The 20,689-nt window shown below is 39.4% G+C and overlaps 1 pseudogene; it reads right to left on the bottom strand.

Annotated features, from left to right (window-relative positions):
• Positions 1–667: 667 nt before the first annotated feature.
• Positions 668–20,689, bottom strand: part of LOC141938498 (kinesin-like protein KIF20B) — a 38,738-nt pseudogene continuing 18,716 nt past the window's right edge.

Genomic DNA, 20,689 nt, shown 5'->3' with positions numbered 1-20,689 from the left:
TAAAAATAAGAAAGCTGCATGAGCAACAAGTTAGAGTACCTGATCACTTACTGGGATTGTCTTGTTCCATCCATGCCAACAGCAGGTCCTTGTCAATGTAATTTCAGCTCTTTCTGAAAGGTGATCAGGACTGTTCCTCAAACAGTGCAAAATCCTACGAAATACAGTCACTGCCCGTGACTTAGGTAAATGCTACATTGGTGAAACCAAAAGGGTTTTAAATGTTTACTCAGTCACTGATTATAAGCTGAAACCTTACTACATATAGCTGTTCTAGTTGAGCAGAACTGGATGGTTGGAATAAAACGTCAAATGTCTGAGAGTGGGTCACTTTAATAGCAGATTATAATTATCTATGGATATTATAATCCCCAAAGAAATAATATTGTGCTTATAAATTCCTTTAGAAGAGTAAATAAAAGACAGTTAAACCACACCAGTGATAAAAAGCATATTTCTCCACATAGTGCCAATTCCTTTTTTTGTCACTTCACAGAATTTATTGCATACTCATATTTTTTTCATTAAAAGTTATGGTTGGTATATTGGCCAGCTGAAAAAAACAACTTAAACCATTCCACACAGGCATAGTTCTTACTGCACAATGGATAAATTATGAACACTTCCAGAGACACCATTCCTAAAAAAAAAATATTCAGACACAAACTTCTTGAACAGTATTTCAACTTTAATGGAATCAGAACAGTAACCCATCAGAACAATTCTATACATCTCTATAAACACTTTGGAGCATGACTAAGTACCTATTACTTCCTATATACAATCACCTGAAACAATACACTGTAAATATGCCTTAACTAAGAAAATACAAACATGCTTTTGCAAGATTATTTAGCTCTTTTTGAGCGTAGCTGTCGCTTGATGATTAGCTGATCGCTTTCCTTCTCTTTTTTTCTATAAAGACCTGAAAAAGATGATATTTCAAGAGTTACTCAGCATTTCTTCAGTGACAAATGACATGTACTTCTAGACCCATGTAACCAACAACATGTTTTTTCCCAGAAGCTGTTTTCAGAACGAATTTTGCCTATTATCTTCTAGTCAGAGGTCTCCAGAACAGAGACACCATTTTAGTGCATCATAATAAGCAAAAAATACTGGGAACATATGAAATCCCTTTTTTTGCTGAAACAAATATCAAAGTCCAAAGAAAACAGTGATCTGAAAGCAGCTCTCACTTCTTATCTCTAATACTCATTTTGTGAAACAAGAAGCATTCAGAAAACATATTTTTAGCTTAAATTTCTTTAGCTTTCTGACTTTCCCAGGATTCAGTCTTTAACTTTTTCTTCCACTTCCAAGCTCCTTAGCTTCTTTTGCCCTGCCTTCCTGTCATTTCCTTCAGCCTCCTGTGGACAGCATTTTGGTTACTGCTGCATCTATTCATACAGTTTACAGAAAAGTCAACAGAATAACTCAGTATGGGCAAATGCTCACCAGAGCGAATGAAAAAGGACTGAACAGAATGAAGAGATGTACTTCTAACAGCCAGAGCACGCTCAGCACTTTAGTTACTGACAAAACCATAAAGCTGGATTTCAGAAACAGTCCATCAAGCCCTGGCCTATAAGACTCTCTATAGGCTGGTTTAGACAGGGCAACGCAATTTAAGCACACGCAGAAGACTACTGAAACTGTGCTTTGAAAAGCATGGGTGTATCCAAATCCTAAAGTAACCCTAATAGCAGCTGGGCAGAAAAGGAATCGGAAATTACCTCAGATGCTCACTTGCCCTGCAAAGTTAATCGTACATGCAGACCTTTCTCTTCAGTGTTTCAATCATGCTATTCCAAATCTATGGATTCCTTAATGGTCTCTATTTCTGTTATCCCTTCATGCTACTCTTAAATGAACACCAACTACTGGAAAAACAAATTAAGACTCAACTGCTGTACTAGAGGAAAAAGTAACACTCCACATACCACAGCTAAGGTATCTAAGACTCCAAATGTGAAGATATCGCCATGACTGCTATATAGGTGATACAACAAGTCAGCAGTCACACACAGAGAAGATAAGCGAGAAAACAGAGAAAATTAAAGTAACACATCAGGAAGAAAAGACCAAAAGAAATAAGTCAGTACTTTCAAACCTCTTCTGCAACTTGACTCAATCAGGTTTGTTCTGTCCCCCCAATAGCTTATTTTAAGCCCAGATTACAGAAATAGATTACAGCGGACAGAACACTAACCCGTAATCACTTACCGAAGAATCAGGGATATCTAGAGGGCAAGAACTGTCCGTTGAACACAGCTTTCTCTTAGATCGTTTTGGCTTGAGCTCCTTTCCTTTGACATTTTCTGGTTCTGCAGACTTGGGAGAGCTTATTGTTGCCATCAGCTTCTTTGCTACAAGAAAAAATTTATTGTAAATCAATGTCTTATTGGTTTTATGAGCCTCAAAATTAATGAATAAAGGTTTAATGAATAAAGGTTTATTAAAATCAGTTTAAAAATGAAAGAGATGTAGTCTGAAATTTAAACATAAAAATTCAGACGTGGTATGTATTTGACTACCACAGTCTTCTATATCCTGAAACAGTTTTCTATAGCTTCAAATGCAAAAGCTTAAAGGACACATTTAAATAGCACCAAAAAAATCAATTGGGATTCAGATTTCACTGGATGTTAAATACAACAGGAATTGAAAACCAGGCTTAACTTCTTTGTACTGACAGAAGCACAAGGTTGAGTCAATTTTCTCTATGTACTTGTATAGTTTTATCAAACTAGTACCAGCTCTATGAAGAGATGAGTGTGTGCATCTTATGAGCTAGAAGGAAAGAAGAGATCCCAATCAATACTAAGTTATGCAAAGGAGGGAAAAAATACAGGACATGGTAATAAAGGTTACAAATTAGACCTCATTTGCTCAAATAAAGTATTTCCAGGGTGAAATTTTGATTACTCTGAATTTGGCTTCCATTGATAATGACATGTTGTCCTCATGGAACCACTCTGACAAATGTGAAAAATGTTAGAAATCCCACTATCTTAACTGTGCATCGTGAATAATGACTAACCTTGTTTTAACCAGCCAAATAGTAGTGTCTTTTAGAATTTAACACTGGTGATTCTTTGTGCCCTCTGCTAATTTTAATCTTTTTTTTTAAAAAAAACCCAGTAACTCAGAAATCATGTCTTACTGTAGGAAAGAATAAAAATATATTCTTCAATGGAAGGTCCTAGCAGTTAATTTTCCCAAGGCTATACTTAAACTTGAAATCCATTAACTGCTTCAGAGCTAGTTTATTGAACTCTTCCACATATTTTCTGGAGATACTGGCTTTCAGATTCTGTAGAACTAATCTTCCTCTCCTACATACATACTTCAAAAAACATTAATACAATTTCCACAGAAACAAAACAGGAAGTGGGGGGGAGATTGCTTATAGAACAAGGTCAGATCTGGGTTTGAATTCAACTCTTGATTTTTTTAGATCAACAGGTCAAGTTTCTGAAATTGCCTTTAACTGTTTTACTGTAAGCAAGAACAAAGTAACTCAGACATTTTGAGCTTATCATTGCTTTTATGATAAATTTATATGCACATAGTCCACACTGCATCCTTTCGCTCTACCTGGCTTACCTTTCACACTTAACCTAAACTTTAGAACCATGTGGTCCTTGTAATCCAGTCGGCCTCTTCTACTCTGCAAGATTCAGCAGAGCAGGCCCCAGCTCAGACTCCATTGTTTCATAAATGAAAGAACAACTGGATGCAGCAGACGTGGCCTTTAACAGCACATACATTAACAGATTACAGTAGAAAAAAGCTATTCTACAATACCCAGATAACATGGAATAAGCCTTATTTATTCTGTACAAACCTTTAGAGTGAAAAATAACAGGAGAACTTTGGAAAAAATCTCCAATTTTTTGTAGTGTTCCATCTTTCTTTTTAGCTGACTTTTTACGTGAAGTAGATTCTTGCTTTAAGGGGTATTCTTTTCTTTTCTTCTGTGTAGAAGACATCTGTACAGAAATACACAGTCATTGTTTAAGTCAAAAAGTTGACTTATCTTCAAGTTTAATTCCATTTTGTTTGGCTTCAATGTTATTTTCAAGCTGACATTTTGAGCTTTGCTACCGAAACCTCTGCTCATTAATGATACTGCCGCAGCAAGCAATGTAGACAACCTTATTTTATACCCAAAAGAAAAAAAATTGTCAGTTTCACAGAATACATCTAAGGGCATGAGTAATATAGGAAACAAATAGTTTCTTTTAAAAAAGTAGATTCAAAGTTTTAGAGTATTTCATTAGACTAGCTGTTCTAGTTATAAAACAGAAGAAAACTGATGGTGAAAATAAATCTTCTGTCCACCCTTTGAGCCTGCCTAGGTTACTACTAAGGCCTAAAATCATATTTTTATAGTTGTCATGCATATAGATGACACAAACCTTAGTTTTACTTCAAAAGGAATTGCCTATAACATGACATATGCTAAGAGTATGCTCAAACTAGTCTTCATAACTACTCAGCATGCAACATCCTTCCCTGGGAATCCCTGTACGCTGCAGCCAGTACACGTTCTGGGCAAATACAGACTGACTCTCCTTGGTTAGCTTAGAAAGTTTAGTAGGAAGACAACGTACGTGTTTAAGAATCCTATTAAAATACATAGATAAGGATTAAGATACTGCTGCATAAGAATGTTTGCTCCTTTCACAAGTCCACCTTTACAGAAAAGGTGGACTTATGAAAGGAGAAACTAACTTCAAAATTGAACAAAACCAAACTATTTTCTTGTTGCTTGTAGAAGGTGAATTAGTCATAGCAGGTTTTGCATTTTCTTGTTCTCACTTTTCACAAAATCCTAAGAAAATAAACATGACAAATTTTAACTAGGATTCTTCCGGAAAGAATAATGATTACCTATATTACAGAAGCAGCCACTATTTAAATGCTATGACTAACAGTAGGGAGGCATTGACTACTGCTGGATAGAGGTAACTATTCAAACGTGAAATAAACACTAAACAAACTTGTGGAAGGGAACTAGAAATGCCTGTAGTCAAACCATTCTGACATTTACTATTTTCTTCTCTCTGTTATTTCCTATACTTTTGACTTTAAGAGATTTGACAAGCCAACACCCAAATTGAAATTAATAAATCTAAGTGTAAATTTGGATTTATGGTGACAAGTATATAAAAAACAGGTTGGTAGCACAGTGCCATTGTTAAGCTGTCTTTTAATGACATCTTCTATCTTGTGAAGTGGTGCTGAGAGATTTCAGATAACCGACAGCCATACCAACTGATAACAGCATCAGAAAATGGAAAGAGGATTTTGTTCTTTAATTAGAAGGGAGCCTCTGAAAAAGATTTGGTTTTGTTTGTTTCTAAAACACCAGGGAGTTTGTTTCATTTTTAAAAAAATTTGACATGAGCAGTATGTGGTTATTTTAGCACTACAGGTTTCCCCTCAGTTTTAGTTTTCACAATGCTTTTCAGTTTTAGGAAATTTAAAAAAACAAACTGTGTCTTCAGTAGACTTGTAACAGTTAAAGTTACTGAATCATTTTATAATCTGTTTGGCATATGTAACATGAAGATAAATATTTAAATATTTAAATATGGGTACAGAAGGCCCCATATGCAGACCGGACCCGCTTCATAGGGAAGTCTGCTGCCTCCCTGGGGGCCGCGTCAATGACCTCAAGGCAAAACTCCCCACTCTAGTGAGACCCAAGGACTACTACCCTCTCCTGGTTTTTCAGGTAGGTAGTGACGACATTACTAGGAGAAGTCCTAAAGCAATGAAGAGAGATTTCAGGTCCTTGGGGAAAGTGATTAAGGGGTCGGGGGCACAAATTGTGTTCTCCTCCATCCCTTCAGTTGGAGGGATGGATGAAGAAGAACACAGGAGAACTCAACAGATGAGCTTGTGGCTCCAAGACTGGTGTTACAGTCAGGGCTTTGGATTTTTCAATCATGGGTTGGTATACAGGGCACCAGACCTTTTGGCATTAGATGGAATGCACCTGTCCCAGAGGGGGAAGAGGATCATGGGACAGGAGTTAGCTGGGCTCATTGACAGAGCTTTAAACTAGATTTGAAGGGGGAAGGGGGAAAACATCAGCCCATCTGAAGTACATGTATACCAATGCACACAGTATGGGTAACAAACAGGAGGAGCTTGAAGCCATGATGAAACAGGAAAATTATGATGTTGTGGCTATTACAGAAACATGGTGGGATGTCTCCCATGACTGGAGTGCGCCTGTTGATGGCTACAAGCTCTTTAGAAGGGACAGACAAGGAAGGAGAGGTGGTGGGGTGGCGCTGTATGTTAGGGACTGTTATGATTGCCTTGAGCACAAGTGTAGCGAAGACAGGGTAGAGTGTCTTTGCGTTAGAATCAGGGGGAAGGCCAACAGGGCAGATGTTGTAGTAGGAGTCTACTAGAGGCCACCCACCCAGGACAGAGAGGTGGATGAAATATTCTATAAGTATTTAGAAGAAATCTCATGATCGCTTGCCCTTGTTCTTGTGGGAGACTTCAACTTCCCAGACATCTGCTGGAAGTACAGTACAGCAGAGCGAGACCAGTCCCGGAGATTCCTGGAATGTGTGGGAGACAACTTCCTGACGCAACTGGTGAGAGAACCAACCAGAGAAGGTGCCCTGCTGGATCTCCTCTTTGTGAACAGAGAAGGACTGGTGGACAATGTGGCAGCTGGAGGCCGACTAGGGCACAGTGATCATGAAATAATAGAGTTCTCTATTCTTAGAGAGGCCAGGAGAGGGCTAAGCAGAACTGACATCCTGGACTTCAAAAGGGCTGACTTTGTATTGATTAGGCACCTGCTTGAAAGGATCCCTTGGGAGACAATCCTGAACAGTATAGGGGTCCAGGAAGGCTGGGCACTCTTTAAGAAGGAAGTGTTAATGGCTCAGGAACAGGCAGTCCCCAGGTGCTGTAAGAGAAGCCAGCGACAGAGAAGACCAACCTGGCTGAACAGGGAGCTTTGGCTGCAACTCAGGGAGAAAAGGAAAGTTTACAGCCTTTGGATGAAGGGACTAGCCACTCACAGTGATTACAAAGACACAGTGAGGCTATGCAGGGCAGAAATCAGGAGGTCTAAAGCCCAGCTGGAAATTACCCTGGCTTCAGCAATCAAGGATAACAAGAAATGTTTCTATAAGTATGTCAACAGCAAAAGAAAGACCAGGGAGAGTCTCCATCCCCTGCTGGATGCGGGGGGAAACATGGTAACAAGTGATGAGGAGAAGGCTGAGGTCCTTAATGCCTTCTTTGCCTCAGTCTTTAATAACAAGACTAGTTGGACTGAGGGAATCCAGCCTCCTCAGCCAGAGGACAGAGACTGGGAGAACGACCCCCCTGCAATCCAGGAGACAGTCAGTGACCTACTGCATCACATAGACACACACAAGTCTATGGGACCTGATGGGATACACCCGAGGGTGCTGAAGGAGCTGGCTGGGGTGCTCGCCAAGCCACTTTCCATCATTATCAGCAGTCCTGGCTGACCGGGGAGGTCCCGACAGATTGGAAACTGGCCAATGTGACGCCCATCTATAAGAAGAGTCGGAAGGATGATCCAGGAAATTACAGGCCTGTCAGCTTGACTTCAGTGCCCGGGAAGCTGATGGAGCACCTCATCCAGAGTACCATCACACAACACGTGCAGGACAACCAGATGATCAGGCCCAGTCAGCATGGGTTTATGAAAGGCAGGTCCTGCTTGACAAACCTGATCTCCTTCTATGACAGGGTTGACCTGCTTATTGGATGAGGGAAAGGCTGTGGATGTAGTTTACCTCGACTTGAGTAGGGTCTTTGACACCGTTTCCCACAGCATTCTCCTGGCGAAATTGGCTGCTCGAGGCTTGGATGGTCGCACACGCTTTGCTGGGTAAAAAACTGGCTGGATGGCCAGGCCCAAAGAGTTGTGGTGCATGGAGTTAAATCCACTTAGTGGCTGGTCACGAGTGGTGTCCCCCAGGGCTCGGTTTTGGGGCCACTACTGTTTAAGAACTTTATTGGTGATCTAGACGAGGGGATCGAGTGCACCCTCAGTAAGTCTGCAGATGACACCAAGTTGGGTGGGAGTGTTGATCTGCTCAAGGGTAGGGAGGCTCTGCAGAGAGATCTGGACAGGCTGGAGCGATGGGCTAAGGCCAACTGTATGAGCTTCAATAAGGCCAAATGCCGGGTGCTGCACTTGGGTCACAACAACCCCCAGCAACGCTACAGGCTTGGGGAGGAGTGGCTGGAGAGCTGCCAGTCAGAGAGGGACCTGGGGGTGTTGATTGACAGCCGGATAAACATGAGCCAGCAGTGTGCCCAGGTGGCCAAGAAGGCCAATGGTATCCTGGCTTGTATCAGAAATAGCGTGGCCAGCAGGGCCAGGGAAGTGATCTTGCCCCTGTACTTGGCACTGGTAAGGCCGCACCTCGATTACTGTGTTCAGTTTTGGGCCCCTCACTACAAAAAGGACATTGAATTATTCGAGTATGTCCAGAGAAGGGCAACGAAGCTGGTGAAGGGTCTGGAGCACATGTCGTACGAGAAGCGGCTGAGGGAACTGGGGTTGTTTAGTTTGGAGAAGAGGAGGCTGAGGGGAGACCTCATCGCCCTCTACAACTACCTGAAAGGAGGGTGCAGAGAGCTGGGGATGAGTCTCTTTAACCAAGTAATAAGTGATAGGACAAGAGGTAATGGCCTCAAGTTGCACCAGGGAAGGTTTAGACTGGATATTAGGAAGTATTTCTTTCCAGAACGGGTTGTTGGGCGTTGGAATGGGCTGCCCAGGGAAGTGGTGGAGTCCCCATCCCTGGAGGTGTTTAAGAGTAGGGTCGACATAGCGCTGGGGGATACGGTGTAGTTGGAAACTGCCAGTGCTAGGTTAACGGTTGGACTAGATGATCTTCAAGGTCCTTTCCAACCTAGATGATTCTGTGATTTAAGAGTAACATTCAGGTGAATAAAACAGCAATAAGATACTTCTAAAATTAGTTCCATGTTATTGAAAAATTACTTAGCTAAATGTTATCCCATCAGGATATGAACATCTACGCTATGAAAGGATTTATAAATGGATTGGTAAAACAGTCTTCTCAAAACATGGATAACTATGTTAGATGAAATATATTCATCTGTAGATAAGGTTCAGTACTTTTCCAGTGCCTTCAGAAGGATGGTTATTTTTACACTTACTTTTCCAGCAGCCTAAGAGAATACTCCTCTCAAAGAAAATTGGTTCAAGACATAGGAAGTTTAAATCAAATCTGGACATTATTCCAGAATGAAGCGTTCAATTCCAGATGAATTAACTTACACAACTTTTAACAGTTACTTTTGCAATCCAAGTTTAACAAAATGAGTTTATTGAAGTACTGTTGAACACTAATCACTGAAGTGACCGTTTCTCTTAACTATTTTACTAAGAGATTAAAAAAACATCACTTGAGAACACTTGAATGAGAATGCTAGAAAACCATCAGACACTTCACTCTCCAGCTGAGACAAACTCAGAGTGATCACTTGCCACTTATGCAAATGACCCACAGGTCATCTCCCTATACTCACCTGTCAGCTTCAGAAGTCCTTAGAAGTACAGAGATTCATAAGCCCCACAAGTAGGATTACAAGTAAGTACCACCACAATGAGGTATTAGGGTTTCATAGTCTTTGTGTCTTAGAAATAGCTCTGTTCATGCTAATGTTGATAAAAGTCAGAGGAAAGAAATGTGCGGTTCAAGTAGGAGCAGTGAAGATTTTTACCACCCTGAACTGCTGTGAAGCCTTAGTCTCGCACATAAACACCACAGCACACTAAGAACGCTGGCACATATAACCTAGCACAACTGAAGGAATTAAAGAGGAATTAAGTTCTACAGAAAACAGGGAGGTTCAGGTGCTCGTGCAATTAGTTCTGTATATTCCCTTTAAATACAAAAAGATCAAAGAAAACACAGACTGGACAAAAAGTCAAAGGAAGTGGTCTTGAAACTCTGAAATGCAATGATTAAGCCCAGAGGCTTAACTTTTAATTGCCTATTAGAAGAGGTTATAGTTGATACCAATGATTGCTTAAACCAAAAGAAGCAGTTCTATTGAACTGGTCTCTAATCCTGCAGATCACAGCTACAGAAGCAAATAGTAAGAGCAAGGAGAGAGAAATGTAAAAGGTGAAGAGGAAGTACATATCAGGGACAAGCGTCCAGAGTCTGGATAAATTGAAATCTATGACTTTATTCAACATAGGCCAGAGATCCACACCTTGGCAGGAGGTGGGGGGTGGGGGGGAAAGAGGTTTAAATATTCTCTGTATATATCCTTAGGATCTCAGTGAGAATCAAAAGGATAGGATTTTAACAAATGATCAGAGTAATAAATTGAAAGACTACACAACACATTTTGTCAGTTGGTCTAGGTCATACCTCATCCCTCTCTTCACTTGTCCTTTTCTTTCTTGGCTTGAGCACTTTAACTGTAGCTGGTAAGGTGCTGCCCTGGTGTTTCACCTCCATCTTATCGGGTTCCAGAGGTGTGAACTGAATTTCCATCTCTGGTTTTGGGAACCGACTAGTATTTCCACTTTCTGTGGACACTTCTGAAGAGTCAAGGACAATTTCTGAATGCTCCTGCAAATACATGGAAATTTTAAGAACACAAGTTTTAAAATAACTGAGTTAAAAAACCCATAATACACATCTTTCCCCAATGGATTGCAAAGTAAGCATTCCATTTCCCAGCTTTCACTTTCAGAACACTTCTAATTGAAGGAATCTACTTCAACCATAGCAGAGTTTAACCCTTACTTTCTAAAACTTTTTTGTTACATTTTAAAAAGTTAACGTTTCTATCTACAGTGACAGAACTTGAACTCAGCCTGATACTTTGTTTCCAAGTCATTTTGCTCAAGGGCAGAGACAGTCACAGATTTCACAAGTAGCAGTAGTAGAATGGACATGACTTTCATCTTAACTCTGCTGCTCCTTAGGAGCTAGGCAGTGATAGCAGCTTTTGAGAGAAAAGTATAACCTTTCTCTAGCCTATCTTTAAGGAATTTTCCCTTCCCCTTCTACACCAGAGAAGTTGTGTAAGCAACAAGGTCCAACTAGCAAGCTACAAGCCAAATTCAACCTATGAGAGGCTTCTACATCACTACCTGTTCTCTGGAGGAAGAGCAGGCATTAAGGCAGCCCGCAGCCCACAAGCTGAAAACCTTGTCTTGTACCTGCTTACAGCCAAACTGCAAGAACTGCACAGTGAGGGTGGGATGGAAAAATCAGTTTGACAATTCTTCTTCCTCAGCAGCACTTACCTTCCACCATCCACCCAACCTGTTTTTCTTAGCAAAACCAGCAAGTGAGAGCTGTGGTCCTCCCAGCTCCTGCATCTCTGTGGCAGCAGTTCAGCTGCTGGCTAGCATACAGGAATGGATTCAGCAGCTGTTTGAATGAAACCTGAAAGACAGGCTGCTGGGGTGGTTGGTGCTTAGAAACTGCAGGTGGCTGCTACTACTGCTGCTGGTGGGGTCCCAAACAGAGCAGCTGCTGTGGCTTCTCGAAGGGCACTCTCCTCCTCTCAAAAAGGAAAGTGATCAAAGCTCATGGAAAGCCCAGAGATAGTCACATTCTGCAACAGGCTCTGCTGGGATTCTGAGTAAGAATACAAGCACCACTGCATTCCCAAGAATGGAGTCGGCTAATATAAACATTTTTCTTTATAACTGCTACTTCATGAGAGTTAGCCATCAAAAAGTTACACAGGAATGGCTAGTGTCATTAGCTAACACAGCTACACACAAGAATCCTGTAGTGGAAGAAAGCAAATCCAATTTGCCCTGCTACTGCTCATCCATTTAAAAGGGTTTATATATTTGTTTCAAGTGACTTATCTAATAATCAGCCACTTCATAAGCATTGGTGAGAGGTAGGATTTCAAGAGCATGCAGCTGAAGTCAGATATAGCTATTCACATGATTATGTTATACATCTTTTATTTCTACCAAAAGCCACTAAAATGAGGTGATCTGATCACCAAGAAAGGTGTTTGCAGAATAAAACTTTAGAATTATTCAGACAACAGGATACATTTTCTTCCCTATTCTGCATTTAGCAAAACCCATACAACTGCATAAAATTTTTAAATTTCAGTTTTGTACCAACCTCACTTAATGAAGAGGCACTGCTAGGACATTGAGATAATGAATAATTCCCTTTAACTGCATCATATCTAACTGAAATACTTGACAAAGTATAGGATTAGTCCTGCTTTGTTTTTCTATAAACTGTAAATATTTAGAACGAGAAGAGATTATGCTAAACTGTAAACCTCAAAATATTTTGATTTTTCTAAAGCTACAATATAAAAGCTCAAGTGCAGACAGCTAATGAACACCTGGGCTGAGAGACAACACAAGTTTAAGGCAGTAACCTCTACTCACGATGCCATCATGAGATGTGCCCTGCTGGGTCTCACCAACAGTCCGTCTAGTTCAATATTCTGCCCCAAGAGTGGCAAAGGGAGATGCTATTTAAGGATAAGATAGTGATCCTGGTCACCTTGTCATCTGTCCTCTCCATACTCTCCCAGCATTCTTAGCTGTGCATTACAATTGTCAGAGTCTACACCACTGTCTAACCCTCAGAGTATCCATTTAAAAATATATTGATGGATTTCTACTACAAAATTTTTCTAATCCCTGCTGACAGTAACTGTTTCCACCACCTCCAGAAAATTACTAGCTGCTTCATATAGGAATATGTTATTTTAGCTGTCTTAAAATTATTTCCTATTAGTTTCACGAAGTGCTGCCCAGTTCTTGCAGGATTTTAACAAGGACAGTTCTGCCTTCTGTTTACCCACCGCAACCATGATTTTGTAAACCTCAGTCCCACAACCCTCTGGTGGCCTTAACCTCTCCTAATCACAGTGCCAGCTTCTTAGCCTCTCCTCACAAGGCAGGAGACACACATCGTCTTGATCACCTTAGATTTTCTTCTTTATCTCCACTGTATCTTTCCTGAGAATTATTTGACTTCCCCCCAAAACTCTACCCCATTCACTTCACACCATAACAGTTTATCACATGATAATCCTGGTAGTAGCCTCTCCTTATTCATAACATCAAGTACTGTGGCTACTGGCTTGAGGTAAATACTTCAGCACCAACTGTTCACAACAATTCTCCTCTGTAACTAATTTTATAGCAAAAATAACTAATTTTATGGTGCTCTCTTAGCTGCCATTACAAAGCTGTATAAAGCAATAACCATTCTGAGAGCTCCTCTCTACTCCCTCATACATCACAAGCTTTATCTATACGGCACCAGCTGAATTGATGAAGTAGCAAGAAACTGGCCAGTCTTATTTGGCAGTAGACAGGAGAGAGATGAAGAGATGCATTTCATCATTCAGTCCAGTTCTGCCACAAGAGGAGAATCGCATCTTCTAGCAGCCAGGGGAGGGTCTGCTAGGAAATCCATGTTCAGCTCTCTTCATTACTAGTTAGCAATGGAGTCACGGAGCATTAATTCAGTTTGGGAGGAAAACTACCTCACTGAATACTGCTCACGTAGCACACAGGGATTTGGTCAGAATCAGAAGGCTCAGTACAGGTGCAAGCCTTTCAATTTTTGTTCAGGAAATATGCAAAGTCGATCTTTTCTTTGTGTAAACTTCAAATATTGTTTTGTTTTTAAGTAAGATGCAAGATACCGTTCTGTTCTTGTGAACCCCATACGGGCTGGCAGCTCTAATTACAGAACCATCTCTACTACCACACTATAGGTGGTATCAGGAAAGTTGTCTGAGCTGAAATCCCCTTAGCACTGACATAACCAAACAGAGGTGACATCACAAATATTATGTCTTCAAATCTCTAGAATCTGGATTAGTTAACTAGTTTTTCCCTCAGGTACAGAAGTTTTATAGTGTATAGAGAGGTGGTATTCTCTTAACTAAAGTACTTCTTTTTCTGAGAGGGAACTTGAAAGAGGGAGAGAGAAGAATAAACAAGAACTCAGAATTAATGATATAGTTAAAGTACGAAGAACTACAGAAAGTAACTTTTGGGAGATTCCCCACATTGCTGAAATATATACTGAGAAAACAACAAAACAAAGATGTTACTAACAACATATCATTAGTACATACTTTCTATAAATATAACAAACATACCTCTTTGTTTACAGACTGATCTATTTTATCTTGTCCTTCAGGTAAAGGTACTTCTGCCAAAGACTGAAGACTTTTATGGGTAACGCCTTGTTTCAATTCCTTTATAAAGTCATCTTTCTCAGCCAGCTGTTTTCTTAGTTCTTCTGTATCAGTTCCCTCATCCTAATAAACATAGCAAAAATTGCCACAAATTGCAGGATTGGCAAAAGAAATTAACATGTGCATGAGCATCATTACAATTACTCAGTAGCACCAGTTTTAGAATTGCAGGCTCAAACAGCCAGCTGTCCAACAAAAAGCCAACAACTTCATGTATGAGTGGCCTCTACTTAAAGCCAAGAAAGGTCATACAACAGCCTGGGAAGATGCAATGCAAAATTTTTATTTTAATCTAGTTATGTAGGGTTATAAATTTCACCTCCCATTGTTTGTGAAGTTCTTGGTTCTGTGCAAAAGGCAGCTGATGTGATAGTTGTTTCAGATTTCCAGTCTAATCAAATTGCAATCAAATGATCAAATAGACTTGAGTGTTTATTTGAACTACTAAGTTTTTTGAAACTTCAGTTACTGTTACAAATTCAGTTTCAGAAAAGCATAAAGCTTTTTTTTTTTTGTATTAGCTGCAAACAATTTCAATATGTTTGGAATAGAGCCAAAACATAGTGTTTTGCAGAGTTAGTGAATAACAAAAGAAAAATCACAAAAACAACTAAAAAAAAAATCCCACAGAAACGACAGAAAGAATGAGAGAGGACCTTTCCTGAATCATTTACTGCAGCTTGTTTCAGTTCTGCTATTTCTTTATCTTTTTGTATGGTGATAGAAGCCAAAGTCTTGAGCTGTACTTCCAAAGCTTCTATTAATTTATTTCTTTCTTCACGCCACTTTTGAAGATTGTTGTCCTTTTCTACCAGCTGTGCAGCAAGTCTTTCCTGAATGGGGGAAAAAATAGGTTAGAATTGAACACCACTTCTACAAACCATCTGAACTGTTCTGACAGCTTAGTTTGGCATAGTCAGTACTATTTTATGGCCTCAGTAGACTTGAGAGCCTATGTAGATCTTAAAAAGCTCACACAGAACTAGTTTCACTACAAATATACAAAAGCAAACCATGCTTCAAATGAGAAAAAACTGTATCTATATTTATACTGTTTGTGAAGAGAATTTTTGTCAAGAACCACCACTCCTGCTTGCCCACTTACTGATTTTATTACTGGAAAGTCTCAGGCAAGCAAAGTCACAGACAAAGTGAAAGTAGTCCCAAGCTCCTAACATCCCCCTGTACTGATTGCAGGTCCAGAAGGTCATTGCTAACTACTTCTAGATGCAAGTACAGTTTTAGATTGCACAGATTCATACAATAATTTCATATGCTTAAGAAATTACAACCTTGATACAGCCCAGTGACCAGGCAGGGTATCCACCTTGTTATTAACTATCAGTCACTCTACTTTGAAAGTGGTATGGGAGCAAAACCACTAGCATTTTGACCAAGTATTTTTACTGGAAAGATCTGGAAAGAGGCTTTTTTTGTCAACTACTGCTTGCTTCTTCTCTTCCTTCTAAAGCCTCATAGGCTTCTCCCCCCCCCCCCTTTTTTTTTTTTTCAGAAAAGCCAAGCAACAAATCTTGTTTTTCAAAGTATGTTTTCTTAGCTTCATTAAGTAGCAATTCATTTAAGCATAGGTTACTTATTGGTGTTTTACACACAAGATGAAGTTTGAAGAAGGTGATGGTCGTGATAGGATAGAAAGGAACAGGCACACTAACTTCCATTACGTATCACGCTTTTTCATTTTGTGACACTCCTATTCTTCCCTTTCACATTGAGATGATCTCATGTAGGCTTTGTCATGTGATAAATGAGGGGACTTTGACAAAGGCCAGCTCCCCTCAAGCACCCACACTGTTAACACTTGACACGAGATCTGCTCTGTACTAACGACTTATGCTAGAGGACTCTGACGAGACCTCCAGTCACTTACAATTTCTGCTTGCTGCTCTACATAACGTTCTCTGTCATCCGCAAATTTTCTCATTTCTCTGTTGTGATGGCTCTCAGCTTCTTTCACTTCACTCATGAGTCTCATTTTTTCCTCCAGCCAATTCTTTTTATCAGTTTGATACTTTGTCTCACTTTCCTATTTTAGTGGAACCAGAAATAAAGCCATAGGCAGAGATTAAGCAACAAAAAAAAGAAGTCTTAAAATCCAGATTACCATTAAACTCATTAATTTCAAAAAGATAACAGAAATACTAGCACAGTTTTACTCCAGCATATTCCCAAGTGCAAGTATTATATTCTCATTTGTTCCTTTCCAGTTAAAAAAATTGTTCAGCAGTTCTCAGAACTTATTATTCGGACTGGCACATCTTCAGGGAACAGACTTTTTTCCCTCTAAAAAATGCTCTGGGTAGGTCACAAACACTATTAAAGTTACACCAAAGGTAATGGCAAAAAGACCCTTTTTACTTACAAATTCCCAATCTTTTATACTTGCAGAACATGTTAAAAAACCTACTTCAAGACTGAAAGGCAAAAAATGCAGCAAAATTTGAATGGTAAACAGAGAGAGTGTGTAACTAAGAATGTCGCTTCAATCACAGCAACTTTGCCTCCTTCTCTGCCACAATCAAACCTCTTGTCAGACATTCTCCCACATAGGACCTGAAAAGCTGCTTGAGAAAAAAGTCTACTTTCTAATCCAAGGAGAATTAAGAGGTAAATCCTTAGTCTAACAGGAAGGACTTACAGGTCACACAGCAAGCACAAGATCTTTAAACAGTCTGATTTATTTGCCCAAGCAACTGACGGGAAAAAGGCTTGAAACAATCCAACTCTTGACATCTGTTCAAGACAATTTTAAGAGGAGCCCAGCTAGAGAAGCACCGTCCATGGTAGCATAACATAGTGAAGGGTGCACTCCATTATGGAGCATCAGTGATGCTGTATATTACAAAGACACCACATCCAGACTTTGCTGCACTGATGCACGGCAGTTTTTAGAGGAGGTTTCCTTTACCAGAACTTGCCACATTGTGCCCTAGTTCTTGAAGATAGCAACACAAAAAAAATGTAGACTCCTAAATGAAAGTTATGGCTTTAAACCTAAGTATGAATTACATCACCATGTTTTACCTTCAGTTCTTTTCGCAGCTTTATTAATTCCTCATTTTCATCTATGTTTTTTTCTGTGGTTTTGCTCATCTTTTGCTGCCAGTCACTATTGCTCTGGTTATCCAGCTCTCTATATCTCTGCTTCCATGCTTCCAGTTCTAGTCAGCACACAAAATGAGGTTATATAACATAGTCTTAAATGCATATTTGACCACATTCACATCCTTCTACTAAAGTTACTTGGATTTATCAGCCATGACCACAGAGGGACAACAGAAGCCTTTAACTGTTAGAAGTTTGTTATGTACTATATAAAATTAATGCCTAAATAACACTCAGCAAATCAAAACAGAGATTTAAAGCAGCTATCACAATACATCCAAAACAATTTTGTCTCCTTGCTCCCTTTCCATGGAGAGATTACCCCAAACTAATCTGTTGGTCTCTTCTAATTTGGTTTCAATCACTTGATCTTGTTTAATATGAGTCTGTTCTTGTTCTTCTAATGTCATCCGCATATCTTCAATTATTTTTTCCTTTGCACACAGATCTGAAAATATATTTACAGATGAGCCCCCATCCTAGTTCCCACCATTCTCTCCCAAAGTGCCTTCATCACAAGTAATTTCCCCCATTTCCTGAGATCTAAAGCTCTATTAGAAAGAAATAGAGTATCTCTACTAAACTTTCCAAATCCAAAATTCTGAAGTGATTCTCATCAACTTGATTTAGGTGAGCATTTCATTGTTAATGTCAGACTAAGGCTTGTATTATACGAAAACCTAACTATTGTTCCACTGCTAAATGTTTATCAAACCTGCAAAAACTGTTATTGTGCTAGTTCATGTTTCAGGGTTTGACTTTTTCCACAATAGGCTTACTTTCAGAGCAACGTTTTCTTCCCACTTTCAATAGAGTCTCCTCACAATCCCTGAATTGGCTGCTTTCAATCAGTTCATTAGAGTTCTTTTCTGCCAATTTTCTTTTAATGGTAGTTACAGTGTTGTCCTGTGTTAAAATAAGATCAATTACTTTGAAGTTTTACAAAGTGAGCACTTAATAGGCTTAGTAATCTTTTAGATGCAAATATTTTTACAAATCTATCTGGGTAACCTGTATATGGGTTGTCAGAAGAACAAGTCAGTTACAGATCAGTTGCTTAAACAAAAAGCAGGTACACCTTCAGACAGTAATAAGCACAATGCTTTGCACTGTACAGAAAGTAGAGCAAGAGACTAGGAAACTACGAAATGCAAAAGGAGTTTACCACCTGAAGTATCCAGTGTCAAAAGAGTTGAGGAAATCCATGATTTGCTCAAAGGGCCAATGGTCAGCTCTACAAGTTCATCACTTTCTTGTCATAGTTGGTAGAGCTGGGAGTCTTAACCACCTTCAGCAACGCCACAGATCATTTTTATCATGAAAGATCTGATGCAATTTGAAAGCCTAGTCAGTTCTGTCATACATACTTTAGACTATGTATTTGACCAAGAATAAAGTTTCTTTACTCACAAGATGACACAAGTGGCAAGCCATGCCGGTTGCCAAGGACCAATCACTCATCTAAGTAATTCATTAAAAAAAATAATGATCTATAGAACAGACTTGAGGTTTGTTGTCACATTTTAAGTTTCATCCCACACAGTCTCATAGAAACACTGGACAGAGCTAGAGCCTGTCTCTTGGAAGGAGCAGTGATAGGAAGCAGTCATCACAACTGTTACCACTCTGAGCATTAATACTATTGAAAAGCTAAGTTGCTCAGAGGCAGAGAGGGAATAGAAGATTAAGTATGGTCAAAGCTTTAAGTTCACAGTGGAAGAGAAAAATGGATCAGAGCGCTGCCTAAGTTTAACTTAAAATGTTCTCAGAACTACATTTCAGGTTACAGGGCATCAGGCTCAAAAAAACACCTAACCGCATGTTTTGATTTTTTTTTTTTTAACCTGTGTACATGTAGCCAAGCCAGCCTTTTGGCATTCAGCAGCCAGCAGCAGACTAGCCAGCTGCAAATTTTATTGATCGCATCAAAAGCAGAGATACCCTGGCCATCCACTCTTAGATCAAACTCTGCTCAATACATTCATATTATTGCTCTGCCTTAGAAAGTTTGTGTGCATCATGGTAGTAGGTGGGACACACTGATTTTTGTTGCCAATTTACACAACCACTGTCCTTCTCACACTAACTTCTAACTTCAATTAAATTTGAGCTTTTGCTGCAGCAAAACCTCCTTTCCTTCCTCTTCCATTCAGGCAAAAATAAAAAAGACAGTGACATAATCCCTCTCTTCCCACAGCTGGAGTCCTCCCAGTTTGAGTGTTGTTTTTTTCTTTAGAGTGGCTCTTCATAGTCTCATCGACAGTCCTCCAATAGTAACTCCAGATCACTGCTTCCAGAAATCCTATTTTCCACACACACCTCTGCACACATTTTGCCGTAACTTCAGTTGTAATGCCAACTTCGCCTGCTACCATTTCAAGAAAGTAGCAATTACTTACAGAAAAATTCAATTTTCCAAAATAGTCAAGTCCGTTATAAGCACAGATTTAATTTTTTTGTAAACAGAAAATTGAGATGTCTAAGACTTACATAGTCTTTTATGGTTTCTTCTAAACAGGATATCAAATCTTGCAGTCTCGTGATAGCATCATCTTTTTGCTCTGCGATGTCCATTAGTTCTTGAATCCTTTTATTCTGCGTATTCATTTTCTTAGAAAAGAAAGTAGTTCAGTCAATGCTAAATTCTTGAACTATACAATGCATTTAGAAGCAAGATCAGTTAAGCTAAGCTTGATATAAAAAAAGCTAGAAACATACTACAATAGCATTTTAAGCTACTGAAATTTTGTACTAAAGCAAGTAATTTTGCACAAGTTTTTTTTGAGAAAGTTACCTCAGTTGCTTCTTTAAGCTGCTCAGCAGCCTCATCCGATTTAATCATCTGCATTTCAAAGTCTGTAACAGGAAGAGAAGCCTGCATCAAATAAGTGGCTATTACATGGTTTACTCAGTAATCCATTTTTCCAGATCTTCTGGTACTTTAGTAGCTTTTGAATAGACTCATTTATTTTTGTGTTGGCTTCTACTTACAGGACACATTTCAAAAGTTCAGGTTTTTTTGAACAGAATTGGGCCCTGTAACCCGTATAAAATATAGATCATGTCAAGAGACTTCTGCTGAAATCATATTATGAGGTATTGATACTTTTATCTATGAATGTTCCACAGAATACCTGAAAACACTGCATCAGCAAAATGTGAAGTGCTGGGATCACAATATAACCATGAAATCAAGAATAAATAATGTTGACATGTTACCCCCACAATTCAGAAGTCTTCAACTGACAGTTCTAAGTTTTGTCTTAAAAATGAAATAATCAAG

This window comes from Strix uralensis, unplaced genomic scaffold (assembly GCF_047716275.1).
Source record: "Strix uralensis isolate ZFMK-TIS-50842 unplaced genomic scaffold, bStrUra1 scaffold_116, whole genome shotgun sequence".
NCBI lineage: Eukaryota > Metazoa > Chordata > Aves > Strigiformes > Strigidae > Strix > Strix uralensis.
This window is presented reverse-complemented; position numbering and strand designations above follow the sequence as displayed.